The sequence below is a fragment of the Cervus canadensis genome, chromosome 4 (genome assembly GCF_019320065.1).
Source record: "Cervus canadensis isolate Bull #8, Minnesota chromosome 4, ASM1932006v1, whole genome shotgun sequence".
Classification (NCBI taxonomy): Eukaryota; Metazoa; Chordata; class Mammalia; order Artiodactyla; family Cervidae; genus Cervus; species Cervus canadensis.
The window spans coordinates 46,058,122-46,071,331 of NC_057389.1; the positions used below are offsets into that span (position 1 = coordinate 46,058,122).

General features: G+C 45.5%; 1 long non-coding RNA gene across 2 annotated transcripts in view; it reads right to left on the reverse strand.

The window, feature by feature from the left end:
- LOC122439672 overlaps window positions 1-12,951 on the reverse strand; it is a 51,872-nt gene extending 38,921 nt beyond the window's left edge. For both annotated transcript variants that reach the window (XR_006268959.1, XR_006268958.1), the window contains exon 1: window positions 12,756-12,951. This is a non-coding gene — a long non-coding RNA (uncharacterized LOC122439672). The remainder of the gene's footprint in view (window positions 1-12,755) is intronic.
- Between the last annotated feature and the right edge of the window lie 259 nt (window positions 12,952-13,210).

Consider the following 13,210-nt stretch of genomic DNA (forward strand, 5'->3'; position numbering starts at 1 on the left):
AAGCATACCTGCTTGGGTCATTCAACCCAGGGGCCATAAATTGAATGACCAGGGTTCCAAAGGTGGGTTTTCTGGGTCCAAAGGGAGACTGTGAGCAAGGGTCACAGATAATCAACAAGAATGTTATACTCCAAAATAAATAAAGTAAAATAAACAAAAGACAGTTGTACTCCAGGAAGGCTAGGCAAGCTAGGGAGTTGTTTCTGGGTCTGGTGAATGTATGGAGTGGACAAGAAGTAGTGAAATGTTCCAGTTATTGTACTAAGCCTTTTACATGGAGTATCTGCCTGGATCTTAATTGCTTTATGGGGATAGATACCTTTATCCCTAATCCACAGAGAAGACTGAGGTAGAAAGATTAAAACAATTCTTTGGACAGATTCCTATTGATGGGGTTAGTTTAAAAGTCATGTAGTGACATTTCTTTATGTTATCTCCCTGCAGAGGAATGAGAAAGTGTGGTATCTTTATTTAGCACTTGCAGTGAGGTAAGGGAAGCAGTGGGCTGGTACCTTTTGTCCCTCTGCCTTCACTGACCCTTTCTCTATTTTATTGCACCCAAGTTTTCCCCTGGCCCATCCCTCTTCCCACTCTCAGCCCCCATGTGGGGAGGGAAGACTCTGCTTCAGGATAAGAACACCCCCCTACCTAGGCACTCAGAGGATTGCATCTCTTGGTTCCCAGAGGCAACAGTTGTTCTGAAATGCAGGCAGTTTGGGGAGGAAGAGTTAGGATTTGAATAGATAGGAAACCTGGGAGAAAATGGTCAGGCTCCTTCCAAAATGTGACAATACCCCACTGTCTATTTTTCAGAATAAATGACATTCTCTTGGAAATAGCCGATTTCAGCTAGACTCTAAGCTTTATGAAGGCACAGACTATGTCTAGGCGCATCCCAGCTGCTGCTGCTAAGTCGCTTCAGTCGTGTCCAACTCTGTGCGACCCCATAGACGGCAGCCCACCAGGCTCCCCTGTCCCTGGGATTCTCCAGGCAAGAACACTGGAGAGGGCTGCCATTTCTTTCCCCAATGCATGAAAGTGAAAAGTGAAACTGAAGTTGCTCAGTCACATCGACTCTTAGCAACCCCATGGACTGCATGCAGCCTACCAGGCTCCTCCGTCCATGGGATTTTCCAGGCAAGAGTTCTGGAGTGGGTTTCCATTGCCTTCTCCGGGCATCCCAGCATAAGCACCATCAATAGCAGGTGTTAAACAAATAGGTTGTTGAATGACTAAATGAGTTGTTAGACACGTTGATCATTTACTAAATCACAGCATGACATAACTGGAGGGATCCTTGAGATCTTTTAGCCTGATTTCTCCCATTTTACAGAGAAAGAACCCAAGGCAAGGGAACTTTCTGTGAGACAGCACTGAGTGAGAATGAGATCCCAGGCCTCCTGCCCTGAGTCCTGGGTTCACTTTATAATACCAGAGCTTCTCAAGGTGGGACACGGACCACTTTTTGTCCTGAAGATTATTTTTCGCATGAAACTACACTGAATCAACAGAGTAAATAAACTGTTTTCCTTTAAATATTTTTCCAAGCCTTCTGATCACATGGAGGAGAAAGTTGTGGTTTGGAGTTAGTAAATTGCTAACGTCCCTCACTTGCTAATAATGTTTTTTATTTTTTAACAACAAGTGAGCCCATGTTAGGATCAGAACCTTCACAAGAAACAGAAACAATTTAGTTTAATTCAATATTGTTATCTAAATGTTTTGTGGAAAGTTTCAAGCAGAATTCAAAACAAAGAGAATAATACTATTAACCTTCTAAGTACTCAGCATCCAGCTCTAATCACTATCAAGAGTTCATCAAACTTGTTTATATACCCAGCCCTATCACACACCTTTTCTTAAGAGTATTTCAAAACAAATCTTGTCTTTGCATTATACCATCACAACCATAAATATTTCAGTATGTAAAGCTAACAGATAAGAACTTTCTTTTTGGTGGAGCCACAATTCCATCATCTCACCTAATACAATTGAAAGTAATTCCTGCAAAAAAAAAAAAATATATATATATATATAAAAGAAGTAATTCCTTAGTATATATAGGAATAAAACTACCATATGACCCAGCAATCCCACTGCTGGGCATATACCATGAGAAAACCATAATTGAAAAAGACACATGTACCCCAGTGTTCATTGCAGCATTGTTTACAATAGCCAGGACACGGAAGGAACCTAGATGTACATCAGCAGATGAATGGATAAAGAAGTTGTGGGTACATACAATCGAATTTGTGATATATACATCACTCAGCCACTAAAAGGAACAAATCTTAGTCAGTTCTAATCAGATGGATGAATCTAGAGCCTGTTATACAGAGTGAAGTAAGTCGGAAAGAGGAAAAACAAATATCATATATTAATGCATATATATGGGATCTAGAAAAATGGTACTGAGGAATCTGTTTGCAGGGCAGGAATAGAGACTCAGACATAGAGAACAGACTCACAGGCACAGCAGGGGCAGGAGAAAGTGCCCCTGGGACGAATTCAGCTCTGGGGTGAATTGAGAGAGTAGCACTGAAGTACATACATTACCATATGGAAAACAGATAGCCAGTGGGAATTTGCTCTATAACACAAGGAGCTCAAACCAGTGCTCTGTGACCACCTAGAGGGGTGGGATGGGATGGGAGGTGGGAGGGAGGTTCAAGAGGGAGGGGACATGTATACCTATGACTGATTCATACTGATGTATGGGAGAAACCAAAACAACATTGTAAAGCAGTCCAAGTGAAAATAAATAATTTTTTTTTAAAAAAAGTAATTCCTTAGTATCATTCAATACCCAGTCTGTGTTCAAATTTTCCAGATTATCTTAAAAATCTTTATTTCTATTTGGCTAATTTGAATCAAGATACAAAGAAACCGACACAATACACTCTTCTTACGTCCCATTAATCTATTGTAGTTCCTCCCCCCACCCACCTTTTTTTACACCATTTATTGAAGAAACCATCTCATTTGTCCTGCAGAATTTCTGACATTCTGAATATGGCTGGTTGGATTCTCACAGTGTTCCTAAATATTTTCCTCTAACCCTTCATTTCCTGTAAACCGGTGGTTTGATTCAGATACAGACTGATAAAATTGAGAATGGCTCCTGAGGAATAGAATATTAAGATGAGTTTTTTAAATTGGTTCTCTAGTCTGACTGGATTTAAAGGCACTAATGACCTGTTTTCAGTCTTAAAGGGGATACTTGCCGTCCATGGCAGATGGTGGCACTATTAGCTGGCACCGCCCTGCCAATGCAGGGAACACGGGTTCGATCCTTGGTTGGGGAAGATCCCACATGCCTTGGGGCAACTAAGGCCATGCGCTGAAACTGCCCACACTTTAGGGCTGGCAAGTGGCAACCTCTGAGCCCACAGGTCTAGAGCCTGTGGACCGCAACAAGAGAAGCCAAAACAATGAGAAGCCCAAGCACCACAACAAAGAGAAAGCCCTGCTCACTGCCACTAGAGAAAGCCCTGCTCACTGCAACTAGAGAAAGCCCTGACACAGCAACAAAGAACCAGGGCAGTCATAAACAAACAAATAAACTATCAGCCATAGATTCTCATAACCAAGTACCTAGAGAAGCCAAGGCTCTAAGTGATCAAGTATTTGCTGTCATAGAGCATCTCAGTGAAATGAAGGAGGATGATGCAGCTGATTGGCTGCTTCTAAGGGTGTTGGCAAAGACAAGGAAAGAAAAGTGATGTGCTCAGGGCTCTAAATTCCCAGCATTTTCATTTTTTATTAAAAAAAATTTTATCTCTTAGGATCCAGATGTTGAGTGCTAACGATATCAATATGATTCCTTTACCACATATAATTTCTTTACCTACTGTATCCAGATAATAATATCTGGATAATATCAGTACTAAAATTAAGTCTGTGGAATACATCTTTTCCCCCCAAGTATATATCTTATTAAGGATGAACAGCCAAAATACTATTAAATTTACTTGAAATAATGATTCTCAGGATGGTTATGCCTCCAACTTGATATACAATGAGGTTCAGTTGCTCCTGTATCTTTTCCTTTTTATAATTTACTTATCTCTTTGATACAATTTAGCATTTTAAATTAGGGCTTCTCAGGTGGCGCAGTGGTAAAGAATCCTTCTGCCAGTGCAAGAGATATAGGAGGCACAGGTTTGATCCCTGGGTCGGGAAGATCCCCTGGAGAAGGAAATGGCAAACCACCCCAGTATTCTTGCTTGGAAAATTCCCTGGGCAAAGGAGCCTAGCAGAGTACAGTCCATAGGGTCAAAAAGAGTTGGACACAACTGAGCATGCATGCACAGCACATTTTAAATTATGTAAAACATTTAATAGTTCCAAATTTAGAATTATATAACAAGGTATATTCAGAAAGCTAGTTTTTGCCTTTTTCTCTCTCCTTAAGGAAAACATGAAGAGGAACTAAAAAGCCTCTTGATGAAAGTGAAAGAGGAGAGTGAAAAAGTTGGCTTAAAGCTCAACATTCAGAAAACTAAGATCATGGCATCTGGTCCCATCACTCCATGGGAAATAGATGGGGAGACAGTGGAGGGGACATGTATACCTATGACTGATTCATACTGATGTATGGGAGAAACCAAAACAACATTGTAAAGCAGTCCAAGTGAAAATAAATAATTTTTTTTTTTTAAAAGTAATTCCTTAGTATCATTCAATACCCAGTCTGTGTTCAAATTTTCCAGATTATCTAAAGTGTCAGACTTTATTTTTTTGGGCTCCAAAATCACTGCAGATTGTGATTGCAGCAATGAAATTAAAAGACACTTACTCCTTGGAAGGAAAGTTATGACCAACTTAGACAGCATATTAAAAAGCAGAGACATTACTTTGCCAACAAAGGTCCGTCTAGTCAAGGCTATGGTTTTTCCAGTGGTCATGTATGGATGTGAGAGTTGGACTGTGAAGAAAGCTGAGCACCGAAAAATTGATGCTTTTGAACTGTGGTGTTGGAGAGGACTCTTGAGAGTCCCTTGGACAGCAAGGAGATTCAACCAGTCCATCCTAAAGGAGATCAGTCCTGGGTGTTCATTGGAAGGACTGATGCTGAAGCTGAAACTCCAATACTTTGGCCACCTCATGCGAAGAGTTGACTCACTGGAAAAGACCCTGATACTGGGAGGGGTTGGGGGCAGGAGGAGAAGGGGACGACAGAGGACGAGATGGCTGGATGGCATCACCAACTCAATGGACATGAGTTTGAGTAAACTCCGGGAGTTGGAGATGGACAGGGAGGCCTGGTGTGCTGCGATTCATGGGGTCGCAAAGAGTCAGACATGACTGAGCGAACGAACTGAACTGAACTGAAGGAAAACATTTCTGTTAAGTTTTGGTTTATCTTTCATTCATTTCTCTTTGAAAATATAAGCAAACACGTATACACATTTTCATTTGTCTCTTGCACTCTAAACACTGTTTGGCACCTTGGTTTTTTTTGTTGTTGTTGTTTGGTTGTTGTTCTTGTTTTAACCTAATATGTCCTGGAGGTTGTTTTATAGCATTATATAGAAATTACCAGGGACTTTTCCTGGCAGTCCACTGTTTAAGACTCTGTGCTTCCAATGTAGGAGACTCTGGCTTGATCCCTGGTCAGGGAACTACTGTCCCACATGCCAGGCAGCATGGTCAAAAAAAAAAAAGAAAAGAAAAAAAAAAATGTTCCTCATTCCTTTTTAGACTGAGTTAGAATTTAACATCATCTTCTTAGCACTGTGTCAATTGCTTTCTGTTTATGACAAGTTTATCAGTCCGGTTTCTGGCAGGAAACAGATGGCACTTTCAAAATGGGTAATCTGAGAATTTAATCAAGGGGCTATTTATACAGATGTGGGCCCATGTAGGTAAGCCACAGCGATGGTGCAGGTCCCCATGCCCAGCAATAGCTTGAGACCTGAGGAGGCGACGGGAGAGATGGCTACAAGAACAAGAAGGGAGCCTTGGATGGGAGCTGGGCCCCTGGGTTGAGGGACAGAGTCAGTTTGCTGTGATCCCCCAGGGAAGGAGCTGAGGCAAATTAACACATCAGTCTCACTCTTCTTCCTGCTCTTCCCAGTCTCCTACTGTGCTCCCCACTGGCCCCTCCCAAGTGGAAACAGGCCCTGGGTGCCCACTGAGGTGTGCAGATGCGGAAGGCTGGGGAGTGGATCCCGGGGCAAGCAGGACACAACTGGCACAGCCAGGGATACTTTTCCGTTTAAGTTTTACAAGCTTTCATTTAAATGAAATGCATTTGGGACTGGTGGTCCAGTGACTGAGACTCCCAAAGCAGGGGGCCTGGGTTCCATCCTTGGTCAGGGAACTAGATCCCACGTGCCATAACTAAGAGTTCGCATGCTGAAACTAAAGATCCTGCATGCAGGAACTAAGACCTGACACAGTCAAATAAGTAAAAATATATATTAAAAAATTAAATGGATCTAAGCTTTAAAAAATAAGCTTAAATAAAGCAAATAAGAGGATAGGATTCAGGAGGATACCGCATGGGTGGTGAAGGTGGTGCCTTATGCCTGAATCTGGAAAACCCTGGTCAGGATGACCCACTGTCCCCCTCTCCCTACCCTCTACCTCCCATCCCCGTGTTTTAAAAGATAATCTCCTCTCTCTCCTGGCCATCCCTGGCTGCCTTTCTCTGGACCTTTGAGAGTTGCTGAGAAACATTAGGGGAAACGATGCTTTTCATTAGAGAGGAGAGGCCCTGGGAGGTCACGGGTGAAGGGCTCTGAGAGCTCCTGAAGTAGATCCTTGCCCCCCCCCCTCCTCCCCGCCACCCCCACTTTCGCCCATCCCCACCCCACCCCTCACTCTCGCCCACCCCCCGTGCCCGGGGCCTTCCCCCCTTCCCCTGTCCTGCCCCATCCCCACCCCTACTCCAGACCCGCTCCCTTGGCTGCTCACCCTGGGAGCATAAGGCCTTCATTCTTCTTCTCTGACCAGCTGAGCTGTTGAGGGAAGGTGGATGCTGCGCGTCCTTGGGGCTGAAACTCTAGGTTGGAGACCGGAGAAGGACCAGAAGGGGTGGAAGAATCCCCACCTGTATTCAGTCCAAGCCCCACCTGGCTCGGACTTACAGCCTGAGGGCTGAGTGTGGACCTCAGAGAACTCTCCAAGGACGGGGAGCCAGAAAGCTGTTATGAGTCTGGGGTGGAAGAGACGTAAGAGACCCTTGTAAACGGAGTCAGCCCTCTTGCTTTATCTTTCCCATCCTCCTCTTGGTATAATCCCATTCACTCAAATGAGTGACGGAGCGCCCCCTCTGGGTGGGGCGCGGAGCAAACGCTGGGGCACAATGAAGAACAAGGCGTCACTCCCTGGCCCAGGAAACAGTAGAGTGTGAAGGAGAGATGAAAAAACGATTACACAGCCTGTAGGGGAGGTACCTAAGCTAGTTCTCTGGAATCAGAGAAGCTTTCCAGAGGAAGCCATGTCTAGGCTGAGCACTAGAGGAGGGTAGGAATGAGCAGTTCAAGTCTATAGAGAACTTGGTGGAGAATGAGGATACACAAAGGCAGCCATAGGTTCAAGAGATCCTGGTGTCCCAGAGCAGTTACAGAGGGTCAGTTTATTAGAATGTGTGTTGTGTTGGGTGGGGAGGAACCGTATAGGAAGTGTTGAGAGATGAGGCTGGAGGGTAGGCAGGGGCCAGGCTATGCAGGGACTCAACCTGCCTTAAGGAGCTTGAAGGGTATTCTGTGGGGGAATGAAGTGTTTAGGTAGGGGAGTGACATCATCAGATTCGTGTTCAAGAGTCTCTTCATGGTACTCTAGAGCTGGCTCTCAACTGTGCTTCCACATTTCCACCCTCACTGTTATTCCCTGGACCCCTGCAACAGCATGTTCTCCTCCTGAATCCCCAGCACACTGCGTCTCTGCTCTACACTTGAATCTAACACAGCATTCAATTTAAAAATGCATAGGGACTTCCCTGGTGGTCCAGTGGTATCCAGTGCAGGGGGCGTGGGTTTGATCCCTGGTTGGGGAAGTAAGATTCCCACACGCCTCATGATGCAGCCAAAAAATAAATAAATAAAATTAAAAAAAAAAAAAGCAAATGAAGTTTCAGTGAGCCTTAAGATTCATTAGTGTAAGTTTCTTAAAAATTGTATCATTATTCCTTAAACCTAATCATTGCACCTACTAAGAGTGACTTTCTAAAAATTGTAATAAGAAAAACATAAAATTCATATGGTGAGTTATTGAAAAAGGAAAAACCATCTCTGTTGAAGAAATGTAGGCATTGTGTGAAACACAAGTGCTGTACCAGTGACCAAGACATGCAAGATCCCTGCTCATGCAACATCCCTGCTCATGCAACATCCCTGCTCATGCAACGCTTAGATCCTGAGGGAGAGGGAGATAGAGAACAAGCCCATGAATAAGCACAAGTAAATTTATCCTGTGATAAGAAAGAAAATCCCCCCAGGGTGGATGACAGAGTGACTGGAGATTAGGGGTGGGTTGTTGTTGTTCAGTAGCTCAGTTGTGCCCGACTTTTTCGACCCCATGGACTGCAGCACACCAGGCTTCCCTGACGTTCACTATTTCCTGGAGTTTGCTCAAACTCATGTCCATTGAGTCAATGTTACCACCCAACCATGAGATTAGGTGGTTAGTGAAGGCTTCTCTTAGGAATTCACTGAGCTGAGATCAGATGGCTGGAGGTAGTGTGTCCAGGGTTGTTATGGCAGCTCTTTGGTCATCAGACCCCAGGCTCTTTCTTTCTTCTCCATCCCCTTAGCTAATGGCTTCCATTCTTGAGGTAATTTTGTGGTCCAATATAGCTGCTGGTGCTCTAGCCATTATGCCTTCATTCCAGGCAGCAGGAAGAAGGAAGGAAGGAAAGGCAAAAAGATGGACTTCTGCATGCCAAATCTAAGTATGACTTCAAATAACAACCCTGTCCTTTGGAGTCCTTTTTCATCCCACCAAGAATGAGTGTCTACCTCATGATAGAACTTCACCACCTTGGGAAGGAGAAGGGATGAAGAGGGCCAGCTAAGTCTACTCTACGTGCCAATAGGGATCCAAGGAGAGAGCCCATGTCAAGAGCCTACTGAGGACATTACACATAAGACATTTGGATTGAGCCACAAGAAGAGCTGCCTCTAGGATGTACATCACCTTGGCCAAAGTTGCAGTGGGTGGGCAGGGTAGAGCCCCTACCTGTATAATTTGATATTTTAAAAGAGAGATGGACTACCCAGCTGAGTCAAACTCCTGAAAGGATCCTTCTCAGAAGTGCCATGCATCTCATTAGCTAGCAAATGGCACTGGGGGAGAGAATTCTGCAAGGGTTTCCAGCAGGGAAGGGACACAAAGTGATATGCATTTTAAAAGAGCCATTCTAGTTGCTCTGTGGAAAATGGAGAGTGGTGAGGCAAGAATGGAAAAAAGCATCAAAGAGGGAGTCATAGACTTGGCTCCTCCTCCTGATGATATACAGATTAACCATGTGATCTTGAACAAGTCTCTCCTCCTGCCTGGGCCTGAGTTATGTCCTTTCATAAACTGACAGGGCCTCAGTCTGCTTCTCCTTATGAGGCTGATGTACCAGAGGTGGTTGCCTGTGGGCCTGGCAGCTCTCAGGGCACATTCCATGCCCTGGAGAAGCATCTCTGGGAGGCTCCCCCATCCTCTATCTCCTGGACCCCACAACATCTCTGAAAGGTACCTCCCTTCAGGCCTGGGTGCCTGGGTTCTGGGAGGAGGGAGGAGGCCTGGCCTCAGCTCCTGTTTGTCCCTCGACCTGCCCTGGATGTGTTTGTTCCTGCTCGTCCCCTCCTCCATGTCTGCCTCTTCTCCGCTTCTTCCGGCTCACTGCCCGCCTCCCACACAGACTTCTGACAGCTCCACACCCAGCCCACAGGGCTCCAGGCTCAGTGAGCGCAGGAGCATGTGCGAACCATTCTCGGTCCTGCCTCCACGGCCTTCCATCAAGTCTCACCTTCCCTACTTGTGCTGCTCTTAATGCCATCCATCTCTCTTTGGTGGTTTCTTTTTCTCTCACACTGTCTTTTTGCCTTGCCCTCTGTGTCTGTTTTAAAAGCACAAAACAACAGGCAATTATATGTTCATAAAAAATGCACTAGGGAAGTAATAAGAAGTTGGTATAAAGTACCTCTCACCTCCGTTTCCACTCAATCCATCCCCTCTCCAGAAGCCACCACTATTTATGGTTTTGTGAGTATGCATGGCTGACCCTGTGCTCTGCTATTAGCTCTCCTCTCTCTCTCTCTCTCTCTGACTTTGTGTATGGGTTTAACTGGGTCTCAGTTCCTCTGCCTTTATCTCTTTTTTCTTTTGGCCATGCCACGTGGCTTGCAGGATCTTGGTTTCCCAGCCAGGGATTGAACCTGGGCCCCAGCAGAGAAAGCCCTGAGTCCTAACCACTGGACCACCAGAGAAGTCCCATCTCTGCCTTTATCTCTTTCTGTTTCTCTGTGTTGCTTTTTCCTCCTGATCTCTCAGTGTCCCCCCCCTTCCCTTTCTCTTTCTGCCTCTCACTCTTTCCTTATCTGTCTCATTCTATTTTTTGCTTCTCCTGTCAAAACCAGTTTTTTTTTTTTAAGTTAAAAACTTTCATAAAAATAAAAAATGGGTGCATGCCAATGATTTATTTAACCTGTTCATGAGGGAATAGCGGGCTGGTAAAGCTGATTCCAGGAGAGTTCAAAGAGAGACCATGTCTACATAGCACTGAAGGAAAACTGGAGAGTCTGCTAGGTCATATACAAAACTGGTTCATGTCCTACAAGGCATTAAAGCTCCAGCCTCTGGAGCCTCCTCCACCCTTCCTTTAACTGGACAGAAATCTATGGATTAATATGTAACTTCAGAGCCAGGCCCCCTAATCAATAGTAAACAAGTCAAACAACAGTACATTTCCTAGAGAAGGTGGTCCCTGGATGGGTGTGTTAGTCCAGGCTTTAGTCTGACATCAAGAGGATATGCAGTCACCCTCTGGTCTTGTTGCTGAGTTTGGGTCGATTTCTCCACATTTGTTTCTCTGTGTGTGCCTTTTCCCCTCTTTCCTCACCTTTGCTTCTCTCTTGATCGTGGCATGCTCGGTCAGTGTCTTTCTCTTCTCTGTCTGAGCCTGTTTTTCTGTCTTTCTTGGACTCTGTCCCTCTGTCTGGATCTCACAAACCCATCTTAATCGCCTTGACCTGGGAGTCAGCCACGCTGTGCCAGCACCCACACAGGAGCTGCAGGGAAGGGACCAAGCAGCCATGCCCCTGCCACTCTGTCTGAATTTCTCTTTAGCCTTGGAAGGACATCAGATGGAAATTCTGAGCCCCTGGAGCAAAGGAGCTGAGGGTGTGAGACGTGGCAGGAGAAGGGAGGGCCGGCCAGCTGCTGTGGGCTGGAGCGAGCTCCTGGCTTCAGCTGGCTGGGGCGGGGATGATTTCACACCACAAAAATGTCTGAATCAGGAGAATAATCCAACTTGGGATAAGGCTGGGAAGTGGGCCGTTTAGTGGGGGAGGGCAAGGGGTGGAGATCTCGGTGCTGGGACCGGGGGCCAAGATGGGTGGCTAGCTCCGGCTCCTCATGGCTCTGGGGTGGGGCCCTTACAGTTCTGGGGTTTCAGGAAAGAAATGATTCCTTCTCCCACATTGCAAGTCAAAGTGCAAAGTCTGGCCTCCCAAGAGACAGCAGGACAGATTCAGGGTTGCCACCCTGGAGAATCACAAGGCTCCACTAGAAAACCTGAGGATCTGGGGGAGGGAGAGACACAGGAGACAGTAGAGAAAGAAGAGGAAACACTGAACTGAAAGTCTGCAAGGCCTTGAATTAAATGACATAGTGATTTTCAAGAGTTATTTAGCTGCAGAAGCTGATTAAAATAGCCTAACAACAGCTGCCTTGGGGGGTTCTAAGGAAAGAACCTGAGCCCCCTCACCTTGGTCCTCACCCCCACCATTTGGAAATTGTGACCTAACCCAACAGCCTCATTTTACAAATGAGCCAAGTGCCCAGAGAGGGGAGATGACTTGCCTAAGTCATTTATGGAGTAAGGAACTCAGGCGCCTTGATTCCTGGTCCACTGGTCTCTTCAGAAAGATGGGAAGGGGACTACCTGGTGCTCCAGTGGCAAAGCCGCTGCACTCCCACTGCAGGGGAATGAGATCCCACATGCTGCAGCTAAGAGTTCACATGTTGCAATCAAGACCTGCTGCAGCCAAATAAATGAAAAGATGGAAAGAACAGAAAAAGAAAGGGTTCAGATAAAAAAAAAAAAAAAGGAAGATGGGAAATGAGAAGATGGAGAAGAGGGAGAGATTAGCAGAGAGAAGGAAGCACAAGGCTAGGTCTCTTTAAAGTTTTCATAACCAGAAAGTAAGACATTGGTCTTTCTCCCAGAAGGATACAGAAGAGGGACCTTCGGGAAAGGTGGACCAGCCCCAGCTCCCATCAATAAAACTGTGAGAATGGTGGCTGATAAGAGACACCTCCAGCAGATGGATTTTGTTTGAAAGAGAAACATTTAAAAAGGGGGTAAGGGATCTGAGAGCCTCTGGTGGGTCATGTTCTCTCCAGGTTGATCAAGCCCCCCCACCCCCACCCTCCCTCCCCCTGCTAGATCCAGCACATTGCCTAGAGGAACTTCTCACACCTGTCACCTGCCTGCCCCCAAAGATGATGACCCTGTCTCCCTGGTAACCCTGGTTTCTCCTCCAGGGTTGTACCAGGCAGGTGGATGGAGCCCCTTCCTCATGGCTGCCTACCTGGGGTGAGGAGACTTCAAGCTTCCGGGGAGTGGGTCTGACATTGTCCGGGGCTCACACTTGGCTCATGGAGCTCTTCCCTTTCCCACGGGGCCGGGTACAGCTTGTGAGTTTGTGATACTCTGTGTCTTGGGACAGATTGCTCTCTCTCTCTCTTTGCTCATTTTTTTCTTCACCGGTAAAGCCAGTAGGCTAAAAATAAACTCGTGCATTTCAATTTTTTTCTTAAGTAATGAAATCTTAGGCAAAAGCCTGATATGTCAGACAGGTAAAAGTAGTTCTGCTCTAGGTAACTAACAAGGACCTGCTGTGTTGCACAAGGAACTCTACTCGGTACAGAGTACAGAGTACTCAGTATTCTGTAACGGCCCATATGGGAAAAGTATCTAAAAAAAACAAAGGAGATATATTTATGTACAACTGATTCACTTTGCTGTACACCTAAAACTAACACA